Genomic DNA, 22,688 nt, shown 5'->3' with positions numbered 1-22,688 from the left:
AATAAAAATATTATTTTATAGAATACATGTATATTTATATTACTTGAGGAACAAATATAAAACCTAAGACAAATGAATACTAACTTATGTGTTTTTAGAACAATGAATTTGTAAATATTTGCTTTTATCTGACAACTTTATCAATATGTCTATTAACTTTCAAGCTATTAAGCTTTGACAAGATACAGACTAATTGAAGAAATATGACTATTGGAAAAATATCTAGAAGCTTCCATTAATTCTTTCTTACATGCTTACTAAAATCAGGCAGATGAACACACTAGACGGGAAAGCTGCCTGCTGATAAGAAACTCGTTCTTTGTTTTAGGTGACGCCCAAAGTACATTACTTATGAAATATATGATGTCAAAAGAAAAGCATTCTAGAATCAAAAATTACTTTCAGGCTGGAAAAAGAGATTTAAATAGTATAAACTACATTAAATCATCTGGGTATTTGCTAAAATTCAATGCAGAGAAATATTAAGTCCTTGAGTCATTCAGTCTGAGAAAAGCAAGAATATGTCAAAAATATAGCTGGGCTGCAAATTAAACCTGAACATTTTTGTTTGTTAGTGTGCTAAAATATAAACTCATGTGGTTTATCTTTAGATACAATTTTTTTTTTTTGGTCTAGTAAGTACTGTTCTTTAACATTGTTTTTTGAAACTTATCCAAAAAGTAATCAACATTTCTGTAAGCCCTTTATGGAAGATAAAAAACAACTTGAAATATACCTTGAGACTATCTAAGATTAAATAAAATATTCAGAAACCTCAAAACATTTTCTCCTCTGGTCTCTTCCATCATAAGGTTTATTAAAGAGTCCTGGGAGTTTCAATTTACTGACTTGAGATGTAGACTTTACAGACTTATTCAGAGTGATTTATGAATATGCCTGTGAAGGGACATAACCATTCCTATCCTAATCAGGCTCTTTTATTTGCTTTTCTTAGAAAAATACTAAAAGGAATTCCCAAAGGGATTAATATGAAGAATTTCTGAAATCCAAAAAGGATAAGGGTGGGGTGCATGTTCTATTTAAAGCTTTTAATTAAAAATTATTGTTATGGACTGAGTTGAGTGCCCTTAGAATTCTATATGGAAGTCCTTAACCCCTTCAATATGACAGTATTGGAGACAGGGCCTTTCAGGAGGTAATTAATGTTAAATGAAGTCATAAGGATGGGATCCTCCTCATCCAATAGACTATTGTCCTTGTAAGAGGGGAAAAAGACATTAGGGGTGGGACAGCACAGAAAAGGGCATGCGAGGACATAGCAAGAAGGTAGCTATCTGAGGCAAGCCAAGGAGAGAGACTTCAGGATAAAGTAGACCTGCTGACACCTTGGTCTTGGGCTTTAGCCTTGAGAACTATGAAAAAATAAATATCTATTCTTTAAGTCATGAAGTCTGTGGTAGTTTATATGGGAACCTTATACAACTATGTTATGTATATGATGTACATGTCATATATGTGAGTTATAAAGTATAATAACAAATGCCCATGTACCATCCCTAACCTCTAATCTCAAACACACTACCTCAAAGAGCATCATTGTTTCAAATTTTCTATTCATCATTCCTTTGCTTTGAAAAAAAAAAAGTTTTATCACATATTTAGGGATCTCAAAACAATATATTTTGTTCGTTGGTCAAGCTGTCTATCCCTCTGCCAATATCACACTTTCTTCAGTTTTCAACAGAACAAATTCATTTACCTTATTCTTCTATAGGAGTGTGTTGGCTCTTCTAGGCTCTTTGCTTTCCCAATAAAATTTAGACCCAAATAGAGTTCCTCAAACACCGTTAGGATTTTTCACTGGAATCACATTGACCTATAAACCAATTTGAAAAAAAAAAAAACTGACATCTTGTCTATATTTAATCAAATATATTAGTGCAACCTCCATTTAGACTTTAATGTTCTTCAATAAAGTTTATAGTTTTTTTTTCATAAAGATCTTGTACACTATTATTTCTTTGTATTTTATGTCTTTATGGATGTAGTAAATAGTATCTTTTCTAACTTTTTAAATATTAGAAATACAGTTTATAATTTTACATTGATTTTATAATCAGTCTCCTTGCTAAACTTTCATTATATTTCTATAATGAGTTTACCCGTTAATTACTTTGAGTTTTCTATGTAGATAGCATGCCATCTACAAACGAATGTAGTTTAATTTCTTCCTTTCCAAATGGTTATACTTGATATTTCTTTTCTGTTCTTGTTGTGAGGACTCTGACCTCCACTACAATGTTAAATGGACTTGTTCCAATTTTAAAGTAAATGTCTCAAGTATTTTTTTGGTAAAAATGATATTTGCTGCATATTCTTGACAAATACCTTTAATCAAGTTAGGGAATCTTCGCTTCTTTTCCAGTTTTGCTAAGAGGTTTTTTTTTTTACCCTTCCATGAATAAGTTAACTATAATTAAAAAAAAAAACCTATCAATGCATTACTAGGTATTTATCCAAAGGACACAAAAATGGTGATTTGAAGGGATATATACATCCTGATGTTTATAGCAGCACTAACAACAACAGCCAAATTATGGAAGAGTCCCAATGTCCTCTGACTGATGAATGGATAAAGAAGGTATGGTACACCACACACACACACACACACACACACACACACACAGGAATATTACTCAGCCATCAAAAGTATGAAATCTTGCCATTTGTAACAACATGGATGGAACTAGAGTGTATTATGTTAAATGAAATAAGTCATTTACTTATTAAGACATATATGATTATATGATTTCACTCATACGTGGAAGTTAAGAAACAAGATAGATGAACATAAGGAAAGGGAAGGAAAAATAAAATAAGATAAAAACAGAGGGAGGAAAACCATAAGAAACTCTAAAAGACCGAGAACAAACTGAGGGTTGATGGAGGCAAGAAGGGTGTGGTGGTGGGCGAAATGGGTGATGGGTGCTAAGAAAAACACTTGTAGTGAGCACTGGGTCTTATATATAAATGATGAATCACTAAATTCTACTCCTGAAACCAATACTACATTATATGTTAAAATCTATTGAGATGACCATGTTTTTTCTCCTTTAATTTGCTATGCTAAATGATATGTATAGATTCTACCCTCTGCCACCAAACCATACTTGCATTCTTTATTCTTTTGATGCCCTTCTTGATCATGGTTGTATTTTCCTATTTTTTTTTAACACATTGTTATATGCTGCTTGCTAAAGTTTCGTGTAGGATTTGATATTAACTTCCATAAATGAGAACGAATTGTACTTTTCCTTCCTCTTGCTCTTTTTGTTTGGTTTGGTTATTAAGGTTTTGATATAGACGTATGTAGTCGAGCTTGGGGATAATTCCTTCTTTTTTTCTTTTCCGTTAAAGTGTGTAAATTTGAAATATCAGAGGATATTTGACCATTACCAGGTCAGTTGTAATGATATGAGGCTTGTGTATGTGTTTAATGAGAAGGTCTTAACAAAATATTTAATTATTTAATGGTTATGGGAATACTTTCAATTTCAATTTTTTTTTGTGTCACTTCTGGATAAGGTAACCTCTCATCTTTTATTTTTTTATTATTATTTTTTTTACATCCTCTCATCTTTTAAATTTCTACTTGATCTGTAAGTATTTTTACTCATAATATTGTTTATTTCAGATTTTTCTCCTTAATTTTTAACTGATTAAACTTCCAGAGGTATATCTATTTTGTAGGTATTTAAAAAAAAAGCAATTTCAGGCTTTGTTGATCCTACCTGCTAAATGTATGTTTTCCTTTCATTAATTTCTGCTCTTTGTTATCTCATACTTACTTTTTTTTTTTAAAGATGTTGTTCATTTTCTAACTCATTAAATTGGAAGCCTACATCATGAAATTTCAGCCTCCCTCTCTTTTTTTTTTTTTTTTAGAATCCCTCTCTTTTTAATGTAAGCATTTAAGGTTATGTATCCTATAAATTTGGTATGTTTAGTTTTTGTCTAGTTATAAGGATGCTATTTTTTGGTTCATAGTTACTCTTTTTTAAAACAAATTTCCAAATGCATAATCATTTACAAATTTTTCTTTTTGCTATTGACTATTATGTCAGAAGATGTGGTCTGTAAGACAATTCTTTGAAATGTACTGACTTTTTGTGCTAAAAATATAGTCTATTTTTGTAAATGGTTAATCATTTAAGAATGCATATTCTCTATTGTATGCAGTTGTAGACAAATGTACATTAAAATTTATTATTATATTGAGAAATTTCTGTCTTTAATTTTACAGAATTTAATATATTTTGAGGCTAAGTTATGTATATGCAGGCTTAATATTGTTACTTTTTTCTAGTGAACTGAACCTTTTATTATTACGTAGTAAGTTCTCTTTATCTCTAGTCATACTTGTTCAATTAAAATTGATACCCTAACTTTTGTTCATTTGGTGTTTGCCCAGGATAACCTTTTACTATTCTTATATTTTCAACCATTTCATGTCATTATGTTTTCAGAGTGTCACTAAGTGTAATTGCCAATTTATTTATTTATTTATTTATTTATTTATTTATTTATTTATTAATGATAGTCACACAGAGAGCGAGAGAGAGAGAGGCAGAGACATAGGCAGAGGGAGAAGCAGGCTCCATGCACCGGGAGCCCAACGTGGGACTTGATCCCGGGTCTCCAGGATCGCGCCCTGGGCCAAAGGCAGGCACCAAACCGCTGCGCCACCCAGGGATCCCTGCCAATGTATTTAGGTTTTTATTTTAGTTTCTTACCCTTTGCTTTTCATTTGTCCCACTTCTCCTACACTTAAAAATGAAAAGCTCTCTTTTTGCCTTAAAAAATGAACTGGAAAAATTTTTATTTGTTTGAAACTTACTCCATTTTCTCCTTTTTATATGATTGGATGTCATATACTCCTTTTCTACCCCTTGTTTGGGGTACTTTATAAATTTTACTCTGCACTGATAATCCCTGCTGAATTTTTCTAGTTTCTTCTAATAACCTGTGCAGCCAATTTCCCATATTAAATTGTCCTTTTAAGATAACTGGAATAGTTTCTATTTAATTGACTAAATACTGACCAATATATCAATTTATTAAAGATTTCTTTGTCATTGGCCATTCCACTTTCGTAAGTTCAATTCTGCCAGTTTATTCTTTTTAAACATTTCAAATTTGTTTTTATATATTCTATATCAGCTAATTGCAATACCTTTTAATCCTGGGCAGGGTGGAGGCTACATCTGCAATTTGTCTTTTCTGCTCTCGCTCATGGTAGCTTATTTTCTTATGTGTTTGCTGGATTTTGATTATGAACTCCTATTTGGTTGATATGATCTGTAAACAAAACAAAACAAGAGGAAAAAACTCCCATCTTAAGTGAGAATTATTTCTTCTAGCTTCTCTGTCTTGCTAGTGGCCTTTAGTTTTCTTCTGGATTAGGTATTATTATTCTCATTTACCATTAAGAAGACCCCAATCTGCAATGTGTTTATAGCTTATACTTCAGCTTCAGTCTAAGTTTTTTTCTTCGTTAAGATTTTATTTCTACCTGTGGAACTTAGCAATGAGATAACATTAAGTTTTATGCAGGATCTGATTATTTTGTATTAAGGCAGCTCTTCAGAGTAATGTTACATTGTTAAAAATAGATGTCTTCATACTGATTTTCTATTTATTCCACTTCTGTGCTATTTGAATATTTTCAAATTCGTGTTATTTTTATAATAAAAACTCTGGTTCCTAAAAAACTTCAGGAGTTCAATGAAGTCTTTAGCAAAAATATACTACATTATTTTTTCCAATTAGATATTTCATTTTAACAATAACAAATAATGTATTAATATCATTTTCTTATGTTTAATATTTTTATATGTTGTACCTCAATTTCTCTAAGTCCTTTTCATTTGGTACAATATGTAAAATTTAAATCTCACAAATATTAAAAGTAGGAAGATATAAGCCACAAAAAATTTACTTTCCAAATAGAACAATGGATAGCCAATAAATATATATATGTAACTACCTAACCATAAATTTGTAAATAAGTATTTTTCATATATGTATACTTATTTAAAAATATATATATGAAAAAATATGTATTTTTAAATATCTAAGCTATACCAAATTCTAAGTGAATTTTAATTAGAATAATGGACACTATGAAGATGCATTACAATAAAGCTAGCCAAAATTAATAAATAAAAATGTATTGATTAGAATTAGTGAGTTATTTCAAGATAATATAAGATAAACGTTTTTTCTCTCTCTTTTTTAATAATAGAAAAACCTTAAGTATTTCTGGTAAGGAAGAAAGTTCTCTCTAACACAGCTGGAAAGCTATTTATGATATAGTATAAAAACTGAAACTACACTGATAAAAAGCTGAATTATTTATTCTACTTAGAAGCAATATGAAAAGAAATTTAATCATGCCCTCATACTTGCAAAGTTATAACTTATTAAGCCGTAAAAGAAATGCTTAATGTAAGGAAATTAGATACTACTCTTCAATTTTGGAAAGGTATGCTCCTAAACTCTTAAAACAGGTTAGCAATTTTGGAGGTTAATTTGAAAAAGTAGCAATATGATTCAGGTCAACTCTGAAATTTATCAAGAAACCAAAGGTTATTAAACTGATTTTTTACTATTTTATCTTTGCTTAGAATAATTAAGGATTAATATATAAACCATTTCACTCACATAAACTATCATTTTTTTAAGGAATGAAAATATATATAAGTTAATGAATACTGTACAATGCATTAAAAGAAAAAGACAATTTATATGGCTTATCTCTGGTTCCTTGAAATGTTCTGAATTACAAAAGGAAATGCAGAAAGATTTTTAAAAGAGGGTTTCAAGGCTCAACCCCAAATCCTGACTACATAATAGATAATTTCTATATTGTGGGAACATCTTTTCAAGTAAATTTAATGTAATGACAAAACGGATACTTTTATTTCATTTGTTCATATGATAACCTTAAGAAATATGTACTCAATTCACCAAATTTCTGAAGCACAAAGTTTAAATTCAAACCATAATCCAACTTTTCTTTTCCTCCCTCCCTCCCTCCCTCCCTCCCTCCCTCCCTCCTTCCTTCCTATAGGTACCCACTGTCAAGGCTATCCTTGGAGAAGGGAGAGGACACAAAATATGCTGACAGAATGGGAAGAGACAAAGCAAAAGGGAAGTACTGGAGAAAGCAACTGAATTACTAGAGGCTTACATGGAAGACATAGTTTTTCAATCTCCTTTTTAGATTTATATAATTTCATACATTTTGGAAAAAGAATTTAGACGAAGAGGCGAGAGACATATAATTACAAATTCAATGGTCAGACTCTAAGATGTGGAGAAAAAGTAGTCAAGGATGGCATCTATTTATTTGCATGAATTGTTTGTAAGCAAAGACATAGTTGCATCTTAGTGGCTTTCAACTGGCAATGACTTACTAGCCTAGAGAACATCTGTCAATGTCTGAAGACAATTTTGATTATCATTATGGGTGTGTGGGTGTGTGTGTGTATGTGTGTGTACACACACTTGCAAGCATGCTACTGGCATCTAGTGGGAAGAGGACAGAGATGCTGCTACACATCCTACAATGTACAGAAAATCCCCCTTTAACAAAGAATTGTCCATTCCAAAATGTCAACAGAGCTGAGGGTGAGAAACCCTGCCTTATTATATAATTGCAGATGTGCTTCTCTGTTTCAGTTCAAGTATGAATGATAGTTAGAGGAGCTAACATTTGGTAGAAGTGACTCACTAAGAAAATAATTTAGGTGCTTACTGAAGGCAAATTTGGGATAAATTTCCCAGATAAAGACAATGACCTGTACCTGACCCCTAGAAATTTTAAATGATGCAATGAAGACTTATGAGAAAAATTAATCTAGTAAACTATTATCTCTGGACATTGGTTACCAATGGTTTTGAATGCTTTTCTTACTTAGGCATACTTTGTCTTACTGTGCTTTGTAGATACTGCACTTTTTACAAATTGAAGGTTTGTGACAATCCTATATTGAGCAAGTCTATCAGCACCATTTTTTTTCCAACAGCATTTGCTGTTGTGCGTGTTCTGACTGTTGTACTGACTGCCTGTCCTTTTATCTCTCTCCCTCTCCTCAGGCCTCCCTATTCCCTGAGATACAATAATATTAAATTAGGCCCATGAATAACCCTACAATGGCTTCTAAGTACTCAAATGAACAAAAGAGTCAGTTGATGTGACAAACTTCATTGTTTCATTTTAAGAAATTGCCATAGCTACCTCACCCCCAGCAACCACCACCTTAATCAGTCAGTAGCCCTCAATATCAGGACAAGACCTTCCACCAGCAAAATGATTACAACTTGCTGAGAGCTCAGATGATGGATAGCATTTTTTAGACATAAAGTATTGTTAATTAAGGTGTGTACAGTGTTTTTTCTGTGCAGAATGTTATTGCACACCTAATAAATCATAGTGTAGTATAAATACAACTTTTACATGCATTGGGAAACAAAAAAATTCATTTGACTCAGCTTATTATAATATTTGTTTTATTGTGGTGATCTGGAACTAAACCGGAAATATCTCTGAGGTATGTCTGTATTTTGTTAACTTTCTACAGTATGAATCTAGTTTTTTTTTTTTTTTTAAGATTTTATCTATTTATTCATGAGAGACACAGAGAGAGAGGCAGAGACACAGGCAGAGGGAGAAGCAGGCTCCATGTAGGGGGCATGATGTGGGACTTGATCCCAGGACCCCGGGATCATGACCTGAGGCAAAGGCAGCTGCTCAATCACTGAGCCACCCAGGTGCCCCTGATTCCAGTTTTCGTAAGGCAGGAATCAGAAAACTAGAATTCCCAGACTGTCTTACAGCTAGGTAAATAAATACCTTAGGTTCCAGCAATCGAATTCAGAGTGTGGCTTGCAACTAGAAGCAAGCAACCTGAGGATGCAACTCCTCTTGGAGAACTTGATATGTTGGTGGCGATATCAGGTTGTTTGTGGATGACAGCTGCATTCAGACTGATGCATCTTAAGTGCTTGGTGCCAATGCAAAGTGTTTTGCTACAAGAGCTTCTGCAATATGCTTGTACAATGTTACTGACTGGGTAACTTCAGAGCGGCTCTCTGGTCCTGCGGGAGTCTATTAGCTACCCAATTAATAACTTTCAGCATGTCTTCTTTATTGTTAAAATGGCCAGAGAGGATTATATTATTTGTAATAAGGAATCTTGACTGATACAAAAATGGATGGTTTAAAAAGATTTCTTTCCTAAACTCCTTAGCTGCTAATAAAATTACTGAAGTATCAGCAGTAAGCCTAAGACATGCTATTAAACTATGGTGTTTTGGATCTGGTGCTTACAATATTCTCATTAATAACATGTATAATACTTTGGAAATAATGCTAAAATAAAAATCCAAGGCTATGGCATTCAGGATCAATATTTAACATTAATATTTATATGCAGTAGGCATTATATAATGGTAGCTTAGATGTTACTTTGAATTAAAAATAAAGTCATTATATTGGAATAGTGATCAAGTATTCAAAATAGTTTTGTTTTCTAGTACATCTGCCTGAGAGATCATCTTCTTCAGTATCCCAACATCCTGAAAGGATGTACTACTCTGTTTTCCATACATCAATTTCAGGGCAAGGGAACAGACTGGTCACCTTCAGGCTCTCCTACTATAGGAAAACACTAAAATGGAAGGTCACTAGGGGCTAAGCCTTCATTTTCTTCTCTTTAATATCATTTTAAATTTTAGGTTTCACTTAAAAAGTTTTCAATCGGTACTTGCTAATTGTAACTTATGGAGGTTAAAAAAGTAAAATAAAAATAAGACATCTTACTAAGACTCATAAAAAGAAATACAGAACCTGCTATCATATTGCATGTTCTCCAAGAGTCTTTTACAACGTAAATGGTAAGATGATTGAGGGTTATTAAATACCTACATACACATTCAGAATTGTTCTATCTGACTTTGTAATAAAAAAATACAGGAACACATGCAGGTTTATGTGTGTAAACACACTCACATATACAAAGTAGATTCTTATTTCTGTGCAACAAGTAAACAGGCCTGTGTGCTATGTACTAAGCTTTGCAACATTCTGGTGTGGCAAACTAGCATCTAATAAGGTTTTCTGACATAATCAAATATTTCAGTATATTTTGTCAGTAAGGTAATCAGCTGAACCTAGATTCAACAATTCAAAAGGAATTTGTGCACTGAAAAAGGAGAGTGCGGAGGAAAGTCGCAAAGTCAATAATAGTATTATGAATAATTCTAATCAGTACTAAAAAAAGATTGAATCACCTGATGACTACTGTATTTTATTTGGTTCATATTTTCATTAAGGATCTTCCCATAAATGTAACTGGTTTGAGGTCCCCCCCAAAAGTGACTTGCATTTAGATGGAAGCTTATCCATCTAATTCAGCCAGCATCAGTATTTATATAATATTAATACTGTTTGAGATTTTTCAAATCTTAAAGGTTCTAACACACGATGATCCAGAAAGTCTTATGGTTTATCAATTATTGAAAAGATAATGGATGTAAAGTATAATAAAGGAAAGCAAAAATGGCACTTGTATAGCCTCTCTTTTTAAAAACAAATAAAGAAGAACATGTTTGTATTTTTCCCATATCAGATATAAGTCACCAAGGATCATTAGGTCATTATCTGGTTATTCAATATGTACTTTTCATTGTTACGAAATACTACCACTGAGGAAGAGCTATTATAGCCTGAATTGACTGAAATCTACCAAAGTCATGCGTAGAAAAGAAAATAAACAAAAAAATCTGATCAAAGATACTATCTCTTGAAAAAAGATTTAGTTGAAAGATGGTTTCTACAAAGACTGGATTCTTCAAATATATGACCTTTCCTTATGTTTTCACACATACTTTTGAAAATGCTTTTTTTCCATGAATAAAGATGTTAGTTGAAACATAAGGATACTATCTCTTCTGCTCCCTGAAAAATTTATATATATACATATATGTATGAAAGTATTTATTTATTATTATTTTTAAAGTAATCCAATGTGGGGCTTGAACTCACGACCCTGAGATCAAGTGTTCCAGGCTCTACTGACTGAGACACACAGGCACCCTTGCTCCCTCAAAAATTTGAATAGTTAAGCCTATTTAAAAAATTAGGTCTGCTTGTTTTCTTATGATATCACAGAACTAATTTTCAGTGTTCACTAAAGTTTGTTTTTACCAAAGTTAAAATTTAATTTTGTATCCATATCAACATATAATTCTTTTAAAAATTAGGTAAGGACTATATCCAGCTAAACTATGTGTTTATTCCAGTATGCAACTACAGGAGGTCTTCATTACACTCGAGAGAGCTAATTAGAACAACTGCTCAAAGGCTAAACTGCTGTTCCTCAGTTACCCTGCTAGCAGAGCTGCTGGAGATCAGAGGCAGAACTGTAGGAAACGATAATGGCTGCCCAACCTCTCAACTGCAAGTACCAGTGACTTTCCACGAAGTCTTTTTGCATCCATCAAACTCCTCAAACTTCTTGAGCCCACTACATCTTCTTTCGTTACCCACTCCACTTGAGTTCATGTTCTCTTGGCTCACCTTTCTTACCTTTCATCTTAATTTCTGTGTTCCCACTTTTTCTTGTGTTTAAAAATCTCTCCCTATGTTTAAGGTTGTTTCTAAATTCATAATTGCTACTTTCCAGAAACACTGCAAAATAATACTTTTCTACTGGTGATGATTCACATTATAATAATGATTTACTGGTCTCCACACCCAAGGATGAAGGTAATGATCCAACAATATTAGTAGGCCATGAGTTGGAGTTGGCTATTTAGTAGTAAAGGATGGGATTTTCCTTAATGAAGCCATATTATTCTCCCTGGGTACCTCAGAAAGCCAATGGTATGTATGAGTGGTATGGCCTGAATTGATATAAACCAGTTAACTAGAAAGAGCCTAACAATCAGAGAAGTAAGGCAAATATTTTTTAGGAAAAAAAGTCCACTATTAACATTTTATTTTATTTTAAAAGATTTTATTTATTTATTCATGAGAGACAGGGAGAGAGGCAGAGACACAGGCAGAGAGAGAAGCAGGCTCCATGCAGGGAGCCCGATGTGGAACTTGATCCCAGGACCCCGGGATCACACCCTGAGCTGAATGCAGATGCTCAACCACTGAGCCACCCAGGAGTCCCTTCACTATTAACATATTTAACACAAATGACAAGATTTGTTCTAACACTTAGCGTATCACAGATACTCAATAAATTGTTAGTGTTAATGAGACTACTGTTTATCTTGAAATATGCTGATTTGGATCACAAAATTCATCTCATATATTTTTAATCCCATCTTTGGTAACCAAAATCACTGACTTCAAACAAAACAAAACAAAACAAAAAAAAACCAAAATCACTGACTTCCAAAACTACTCAGTATAAGTTAGGAACTCTTACTACATACCCTGATAACACATTGTACTACTTTTATCACATTTATTATACTGCATTGTCATGGTTCAGAGTGTGCTTGTAGTAAGTAACTTGAGAATGGGGATATATTTCTTATGCTTGCAACTTTAATCCAATCAAAGTACTTAGCATGAATGTATATGATTTATTCTGAATGAATAAATGAATGAATGAATGAATGATTGAATAGAAGCCAAAGCAGCTTTTTTTTTTTTTTAAACAGGGCATTCAATCACTAGAAAATTTAATACATTCTTTTTTTTTTTTAAGTTTTTAAAATTTATTTGTGATAGTCACACAGAGAGAGGGAGAGGCAGAGACACAGGCAGAGGGAGAAGCAGGCTCCATGCACCGGGAGCCCGACGTGGGATTCGATCCCGGGTCTCCAGGATCGCGCCCTGGGCCAAAGGCAGGCGCCAAACCGCTGCGCCACCCAGGGATCCCTACATTCATTTTTTTAAATAGAAAGGTCACTAGATGAATGAGAGTCTTAAGAGAGTCTTAATACTGGCATTATGAAGAAAAAAAATGCTGGGAAAAAAATTACTTTTACATACCCAATTGAGCTATTTCTTTGTATCCAAACCAGTTAGGAGATTAGAGGACCAAAAATGGCCTTTGTAGGAAGTGTAAGAAGATGATAAAATCATCTGAAGTGACATAGACCTTACCTTGAGATTCTGTGTCTTTCTTTCCCACTCTGAATTACGAATTTCTTACTAAAAGATCAGACAATTTAGAGATGCTTTAGCAAAATTTTGAAAATCTTAAAGTTCTGGAATTAACCTAGTATTTATAGCCTAGCTTCCTAGAGCATTTTTTCCCTCCATCTGCTGGTTGTTGATATCGTATAACCTTATATTCAGATTACAGAAACACAGCAAGAATGAGTTTCTCTTTTTTAATATATTGCAATAAAATTCTGGCTTCAAATCTTGGTGTGAGACACTCACTAAAAAAATCTGAATGAAAGAAAAGTAGGTCAGTATTGGAGCTGAATCCTTTCTTATGTAAATAAGAGCTCCAAGATTTAATTCTATAAAATAATTTTACATGATGCCACATGACCATTTTCTCAAATAAGTTATACAGTCATTAAAAGGGCAAAAGTATTATTGACATGTTTTATATAATACATTTTGAATGGAGACTATAAAGTTCTTAATGGAATTAAAAAAAAGAAACTAAAATAAAAACCTAGTTTATTTGCTGAAATGCTTATACATTTTACCTTTCCTTAGAAAGCTATTAAATTTTCTGTGAGGAAACAATCCTTCATCTCTTTTAATATATACAATGTTAAGAGTTATAATATTCTTTCTTACAGAGAAGCATCAAAACAATTTTAAAAGCCTGCTTCAGGGGCGCCTGGCTGTCTCAGTCGGGAGAGCGTGTGACTCTTGATCTTGGGGTCATGAGTTTGGGCCCCATGTTGGCTGTAGAGATTACTTAAATAAATAAAAAACTAAAAACAAACAACCCTCCCCCCACTTCAAACATACATATCCATGCATACTTAGTCCTTCTTAGTTTACCTCTTACTTAGATTTTTAAAAAGATTTTATTTATTTATTTATTCATGAGACACACAGAGAGAGAGGCAGAGACACAGGCAGAGGGAGAAGCAGGCTCCATGCAGGGAGCCTGATGCAGGATTTAATCCCAGGATCCCAGGATCACGACCAGAGCCAAAGGTAGACACTCAACCATTGAGCCATCCAGGTGTCCCATCTTTTACTTAGATTTTTGCTTTTGGTTTAGACTCTTGTATTCAAAAATTAATCAGGTGATATCTGAATCTATGACAGTCTTCGTCTGTTGATTGTCTACTAAATGGTAAATAACTTAAAAAAATTTAAACTAAAGTACAATTTAGTCCTCTGGATTTTTTTTTTTTTTTTTAGTCCTCTGGATTTTTCTTTGACTTGCCAACTCTCAAGGTCAAGCAACTAGTAAGTAATATTTGACTCCTGAACAGAAAACAAATATTAATTTGTTTATGAAGACTATATATCTTATGAATACAAAGAGGACAGAATTTGAGAAAGTAAAATTATGTTTTATGTCTATATATATAAGTACATACATAATATGTGCAAATAACATACATACTATAAATATATATTAGTGCCCAGTGAAAAAATTGTGATGCACTCAAAATATTAAAAATTGAGATTGTTTTAATAATTATCCCACTTTAGAAATAAAATATATTGTAGCACTTTATGACAGAGTAAGTATCTAAAACTAGGCAATTTCTTAATAGAAAGTCTTTTAAAAAAACATGTTTCTCAATTCAATACATAATCTATCACCTTTATAGAGTGGTGACAATGATTTATTATAAACTCTAGAGGGCAAGAAAGGTTCCTGGACAAAGCTTTTGTTATACTTAAATTAGCCAGGTAAAGTGGGGCATGAAGAATAAGTAAATGTGTGGCAGGTGGGCTGGAGGTTGGGGAGAGAATAGAGGTAGTGGTTTTATGTGTGTCTTGAAATCGCTGCCTATTGTACATCCTCTAAAGTGCATTCACTTAAAATATTAATACTCTGAATTCATATGGTACATTTAACATAAAGAGTTTAACATGTTCACAAATATACTATCAATGACCTTTTCTTGAAGGAGGGAGATTATTAATCATCATGTTAACTTTGCTTCATAATTTTATCAGTTTGGACAAAGAGCAAGGGATATATCTGGCCTTTTTCCTTATATACTTGGAACAACTGACCCATTATACCGAAGTTAGGTTTTACCTCTCGGGGGCGGGGGGCATACTCAAACTCAAGAAAAGTGTTACAACTTTTTATTTCAGTGTAAGTCAAACTTAGAGAAATGTTGCAAGAATAGGATGAGTAACTCTAGAAACTTCATCCAGATTCCTTGATTGTTTACATTTTGCCCCATTTGCTTTATCATCTAAGTATCTAATTTCTTCTTTTGAAAGTAAATTGGAACAATATGCCAATTCACCTCTAAAAATTTCGGTAAGCACTTCCTTTGGACATGGATATTCTTTTACATAACAACAATATAATTTTTGAAATTAAGAAATTTAATATATCTAATCCAGAGTCCATAGTCAATTTTCAGTAATTGTCCTGTAAAGCCCTTTGTAGCATTTTGTACTTGCCTTTTTAAACCTATGGGCCACGATCCAAAACATTATCACACATTACACGCAGCCGATTAAATCTCCTTAGATTTTCAAGAGATTTTTAAAGCTGATAAAATCCATCTTAAAAATGGAAACTTCTCTGCCTTTGTCTTTTTGATCTTGACATTTTTGAAGAACACAGGCCAATTATTTTAATATTTAATGTTCCTCATTTTGGGTTTATCTGATGTTTCCTCTTGATTAGCTTTAGGTTATGCATCTTGGTGGGAATACTGTAAGAGGCAATAGTTTTTCCTTTTCAAGCACATCCTATCAGGAAGCACGTGAAATGTTAGTTTAATCCAATATGGGTGGTTTTGATTAGTTTGTTGATGGGATGTCCCCGTCTCTCCAGTGTCAAATTACTGTTTTCTTTATAATTAAAAAAGTGATTCGTGGGAAAATATTTTGAAACTGTTCTATATAAAATTTAGCCCACTAATTGTAGCATCTGTTGATGATTTTCTAACTCCATTACCCCTTATATTAGTTGGCATAAGGAAGAGGTTTTTCTTCTCTCTTTAATTGATTTATTCACTTACATTAGTATGGGCGGATGGATTCTTATTTTATTTAAGATGTAATAATTCATTATTATCATTATTTATTTTGCTGTTCAAATTGTTTCAGATTTGGCCAGTGAGAATTTCTTCAAGCTGACTTCTATTCCAAATATTTTTGCAAGTAAATTTTTCTTGAAAAACTCCCATATTTCACTCTATCCCTAAAGATATAAAATATTCTTCCATCAGTGTTTCTTTTTTCAGAGCAGAAAGTTACTATAATGTCAAATTCAAAAATGTTCTGGAAGAACATGCTAAGGATATGATACTGACGATTACTAAATTAAGTGATGAAAGCAACTGTGCTCTTATTTTGGAAAAGCTATTTCTTCTTTCGCTATTATTTCCTTAGAGTTGTAACGTATGCAAATTTTTAAAGTAAAAAATAATATGCACATGATTTTAGAGTATTTTATCTAGAAACCATAAAGACTAACGCTATAGTAACGACTTTAACAATCTTTAATACTCTACCCTAAATACTGTAAAGTCATACATATATTATTTTTAATTAATTAAAAACATCTAACTAAATGTGGAGTTGTTATTAGAAAATGCTGCAACCTAAGACATTTTTCAAATAACACTGGTCCTTCACAAGCACACAGGTGGTTATAAATGCACATCTTCTTTTTCTTTTAAGGATTAAAAATGTAAATAGATAATTTAAAATCATTGAATATAATATCTCAGAATTACAAGGAAGTCTGAAGTATATTCAGTCCTATAGTTCCCAAACTATGCTCTGAAGATCACTTAATACACAAAGTATAGATATAGGGTAACACAGAAAACTTTAATACTATATCCATCTTTTGGAAATTCACAATACACATTAATATAGTATGAAAATTTGCTTAACTTTGTTTAATCCAGAATTTCCCAAATTTCAGCATGGAAGTTAGAATCTTTTTAGAAGTTCACCCTTAATATCTAGATAGGAAATTAGTAATCTTTTCATTTTTCAGAAAAGAACTATCTTTTATAATGTCTCATATATAGCTGATGGCACATCTGAACAGAAAATACAAATCTCTTGGCTACTAGAGTTTTGTTGTTGTAACATGCTGCTTCCTTTTTTTTTTAATGATTTTATTTATTTATTTTTCATGAGAGATAGAGAGAGAGAGAGAGGCAGAGACACAGGCCGAGGGAGAAGCAGGATCCCTGCAAGGAGCTTAATGTAGGACTCCATCCCAGGACCTCGGGATCACATCCTGGGCCGAAGGCAGAAGGCAGGCTCAACTACTGAGAAACCCAGGCATCCTACTGTTTCTTGTCTTAACATAAGACCACTTCTGGATCTTTTAGTTGGAATCATTTGCCAAGAATTAGTAAGAGCAGAATATACTTATAATAAAATATGCTTTGAAGTTCTTGTTGATGTCTAGTTACTGCTGTCCAAAATACAGGATCAGTGGTTCTATGTTGTGGAGTCTAGTCTAGCTTCCATGACTTAACATACTCCGATCTTTAAAAATAAGTAGCTATGGTACTTTGTCTGACTATATAGGTAATGTCAGCCTTTCTTGTATCAACAACTGGATCCCGTGCAAGGTTTCAATAGCTATATTAATAAATACTAGACAAATTCATTCATTCACTCAAACATACACTCTACATTCAAAAATGGCTTTGCAACCAATTGGTTCATTGAAACACTAACTACACAGGATAGTTAGGTCCCCAAAATGATGTCCTGAAGAACACAGCTTCAAATGATGGGATTTGATATGATGCAATACACTGTCAAGGTCAAACAAGTGTGGGAAATGTTGGGTTTAAATTTTTTTTAAATTTATTTATGATAGTCACACAGAGAGAGAGAGAGAGAGGCAGAGACATAGGCAGAGGGAGAAGCAGGCTCCTCTCAGGGAACCTGATGTAGGACTCAATCCCAGGACCTTGGGATCATGACCTGAGCCAAGGGCAGATGCTCAACCACTGAGCCACCTGGATGCCCCTACTCAGAAGCTTTTATATTATAAAGGGTGTGAATTTTCAAGAAAGAAAAACATTAAGGATGAGTGTGTGTGTGTGTGCACGCGTGTGATTTTAATTCCCCCAATTTACTCAACTGAATCTCCCCACCTTCGTGATAAAGCTCTTAGAAGATTGTCCTATGAAATACGAGTTTGGGAAACGCTGATTTGATTAAAAAGGAAAAAGAAATCATCTAGGCACAGGAGACAAGTCAGAGTTAGGTTTACTGTTCAGTTATAGTAAGTTTCTAGTCTTGATAAATCTCTCATGCCTGCTCCTTCAAAAAGGTATTAATGTGCTCTGCCCACACTTTCTGTTCAGAGTCCTGCTTCTGGGCTACTCTCTTATAGCTGTTTATTGTTTTTATATTGCATCTCATTCTGCTCAGCTTCTGCCTCACATAGTTGCAGCCCTTACTTTTTTCTGTCTCTCCCTCTACTTCCCATTTGATTCTCAGCCCTGGGTTTCCAGATTATGGCCTTAGACTCCTTAATACAGAATCTGGCCATCTGCCCTGGTACTTTGTAATTTTCCCTGGCTATATAAAAAAAACTCAGGAAGTACTTTGGCAAGTAAGTCTTTTTATCATCAGGAGGACAAAAAAAACTACATGGTTGATCCTTAGCACATCTTTGCTTTAATTTTATTAGCTGAGAATTATGATGTAATCTGTTATTTCTTCTACTTTATAATATTTTTGGAATGAGCAAAGAGAAAACAAATGAGATTCTTTCAGTATATATAGGGCTCTCTACTTGAAAGTCAGTCACCTGTGTATGTACTTTAACTCATTCAATGCTTTCCTTTTAGGGTTTTAAAAGACGAAAGATTTAAACGATCTGAAGAGAAACCAGAGTATTCAGGGTTTTATATTTTACACAGAATTGTTAAAAGGTGAACTAGCTTTCTACACTAAGAGAATACGGCTTCCTGAAAGTAAAAGCAGACTTTTTGAGAGATGCTCTACACCAAATTGACAGATGATAAAATTAACTTCTCCTGATGAATATAATTTCATAAAGCAGACTCTAGATACTATTTTATTTTTTATAATTTAACAGAGTTCACCCCAAATTAGGAAATGAAAACTAATTGCATCTTATTGGGGTTAGATTTCAAAATTAGCAGACTACTATACTAGGGTAAATAATGGGGGGAAAATCCATAGAGTCATATCTAACATGATATAACATTTACAAATGGACAATGATTATATGTTCATTTTCTGGAATATAAAGGCATTATGTTTTATTATTTGAATCTTTTTAAACAATATTTTAATGCCACCTTAAAAAAATGATTGTGCAGACTTTCAGGTATCTTTTAAAATACCAGCAATATTAAACAGTGTGCATCCTGTAATTCTAGCATGTGGAACCAGAATGTTTCTGAGGCTTCACAGTAAATATCAGCAATGCAGCACACTCTACCTCGATTTTCAATATCTAGGTCACATGGATCACTTTGAATACTGTGAATAGGGAAAAAAAACAAGCAGGAAGATTTTTATAGAGCTAAGAAATCATAACAACATTCAAATTATGAAAAAAAGCATAACATGGTTTTTAAAATAATAATTCCTATATAAAATAGAAAATAGTGCCCTAAAATGAATTTCTGATCTATTATATAAGCTGAATAAAACCTTTGAGGAGTATTATTTACTTAATAAAATATCTTTTGTTTTTACTGCTCCCTCAGATGTGTGTGTGTGTGTGTGTGTGTGTGTGTGTCCATGCTGTACAGTCAGGAACGGAGAAGAAGAAAATACGGGAAATAAATGTACTGTTAATCAAAAAGCATATGCAATTTAGGAAAAAAAAATCCTACAGTTGTTAACAGTAATCAGAAACTAGAGCTTCCACTTACAATAAAGGCAAATAGGTATGATAATGATATCTGAAATTACAATCTTTATTTATATGAAAGAGACATTGAAGGTTGACAATATATTTTAATTATGAAAAATGCACAGGGATTTGTTAATTTTTCTTATCCATAAACATAGAGTTGCAGATATTTAGAGCCTAGAATCGTCTTTACTGTAGTTTTTATATTTTCCTTGAAATCTACTGAATTTATTAGGTAATGAATTTAAAATTTCCACTTGCCCCTTCCCCAAGTTATTACATGAAGGACAGGGAGTAAATGTTTCTCAGCAAAATGAGAGACTCTCATAATATATAATAAAGCTCTGCTACCATTTATAATTTTTATACGTGTATAGCTCTTTTTAAGAGAGACAGAAATGAAAACAACTTGACTGAATGCATTTTTCTTAATCTATTCGATAACACCAGAGGGAAATCACACATGCGTCAGCACAACAATTAAGACAGGAAACACTGAAAAACTACATTTAAATGACTAGGATTTATAGAGATAGAACTTTGATAAAAAGATTGTTCATATTATAAAGACTTGGCTATAATCGATGTATATTATTTAACAACACTAAAGCTTGCAAGTATCTTTTAATCAAGCACACAAAGGAGCTGCTTAAGCCTGCAAGAAAGCAGGGAAAACACTTTTTACATACAGCATACCGTTAGTTGGCAGCAATTCTCTTTAAGGCACCCAAATTTTCATACAGATACAGGTTAGGGGATTTGGATTAGAAAATTTACTCTAGTTATGGAGATATTTTAGAGGTGGTTTAAAAATGGGTCCATGGTCCTCATATGAAAACTCCACAGTGAATATCACACTTTCAGTTTTTCCCCTAAGGTCAAGAACCAAGAAAAGGATTTCCATTCTCACTACTTCTATTCAATATAGTACTGGAAGTCCTACCCTCAGCAATCAGAAAACGACAAGAAATAAAAAACATCCAAATTGCTAAGGAAGAAGTAAAACTTGCACTATTTGCAAATGACATGGTACTATGTAGAAAAAAACCCTAAATATGCCACCAAAAAACTACCAGAAGTGATAAATGAATTCACTAGCCTCTCAGGATACAAAATCAATGTACAGAAATCTATTACATTTCTATATAATAATAATGAAACAGCAGAAAGAGCAATTAAGAAAACAATCCCTTTTACAGTTACACCAAAAATAATAAAGTACCTAGGAATAAATTTAACCAAGGGGGTGATAGACCTGTACTCTGAAAACAATAAAATATGGATGAGGAAAAGTGAAGAGGATGCAAAGAAATGGAAAGATTTTCTATGTTCAATGATCAAAAGAACAAATATTGTTAAAATGTCTATACGACCCAAAGCAATCTACAGATTTAGTACAATCCCTATTAAAATACGAATAGCATCTTTCACACACCTAGAACAAACAATCCTAAAAATTTGTATGGAACTACAAAAACCCCTGAATAGCTAAAGCAATCTTGAAAAAGAAAAGCAAAGCAAAGCTGGAGGTATCACAATCATAGATTTCAAGCTATATTACAAAGCTGCAGTAATCAAAACAGTATGGTAATGGCACAAAAATAGACATATAAACCAACAGAACAGAATGGAAAATCCAGATATAAACCCACAATTACATGGCCAATTAATCTTCAACAAAGCAGGAAAGAACATGGGCACGTGGGTGGCTCCGTGGTTGAGCATCTGCCTTTGGCTCAGGTCATGATCCCGGGTCCCCAGGATGGAGTCCCGCATCCGGCTCCCTACAGGGAGCCTGCTTCTTCCTCTGCCTCTGTCTCCGCCTCTCTTTCTGTGTCTCTCATGAATAAATAAATATATATATATTTTTTTTAAAGCAGGAAAGACTATCCAGGGGGAAAAAGACAGTCTCCTCAATAAATGGTGTTGGGAAAACTGAACAGCTACATGCAAAAGAACCAAACTGGTCCACTTTTTTACACCATTCACAGAAATGAACTTGAAATGGATTAAAGACTTAATTGTGAGATCTGAAACCATAAAAATCTTAGAAGATAGTACAGGGAATAATCTCTTTGACATCAGTTGTAACAACATTTTTCTAGATACATCACCTGAGGTAAGGGAAATACAAGCAAAAATAAACTATTGAGACTACACCAAAATAAAAAGCTTCTGCACAGCAAAGGAAAGATCTAAAAGGTAACCTATTCAATGGAAGAAGATATTTGCAAATGACATATCTGATTAAGGGTTAGTTTATATAACTTAATACCCAAAAACAAATAATCCAATTGAAAAATGGGCTGCAGACATGAATAACATTTCTCTAAAAAACAAACAAACAAACAAAAAAAAACCCTATACGGATGGCCAACAGACACATGAAAAGGTGCTCACCATCATTCATCATCAGAAAAATGCAATGAAAACCAGAAGGAGGTATCACCTCACACCTGTCAAATGGCTAAAGTAAAAAATACAAACAAGTGTTGGCTAGGATATGGAAAAGAAAGAATTCTCTTGAACTAATGGAAGGAATGTAACCTGGTGCAGCCATTCTGTTAAATAGTATGGAGGTTCCTCAAAAAATTAAAAATAGAACTACCCTACATACCAGTAATCGCACTACTGGATACCTGCCACCAA

The 22,688-nt window shown here is 33.1% G+C and overlaps 1 protein-coding gene across 22 annotated transcripts in view; it reads right to left on the bottom strand.

Moving 5' to 3' along the window:
• Positions 1-22,688, bottom strand: part of MBD5 (methyl-CpG binding domain protein 5) — a 435,430-nt gene that overhangs the window by 106,326 nt on the left and 306,416 nt on the right. For 9 of the 22 annotated variants that reach the window (XM_077861625.1, XM_077861624.1, XM_077861616.1 and 6 more), the window contains 2 exons: positions 5,195-5,319; positions 1,721-1,837 (listed from right to left, as the gene is read on the bottom strand). The exons of 9 other annotated variants lie outside the window; for them this stretch is intronic. The gene's annotated coding sequence lies outside the window, so the exon portion shown is untranslated. The remainder of the gene's footprint in view (positions 1-1,720; positions 1,838-5,194; positions 5,320-22,688) is intronic. 4 more of the 22 variants (XM_077861618.1, XM_077861620.1, XM_077861627.1 and 1 more) reach the window with 1 other exon arrangement.

Source organism: Canis aureus, chromosome 20 (assembly GCF_053574225.1).
Source record: "Canis aureus isolate CA01 chromosome 20, VMU_Caureus_v.1.0, whole genome shotgun sequence".
NCBI lineage: Eukaryota > Metazoa > Chordata > Mammalia > Carnivora > Canidae > Canis > Canis aureus.
Note: the sequence above shows the minus strand (reverse complement) of the source record. Positions and strands in the feature narration are given on the sequence as shown.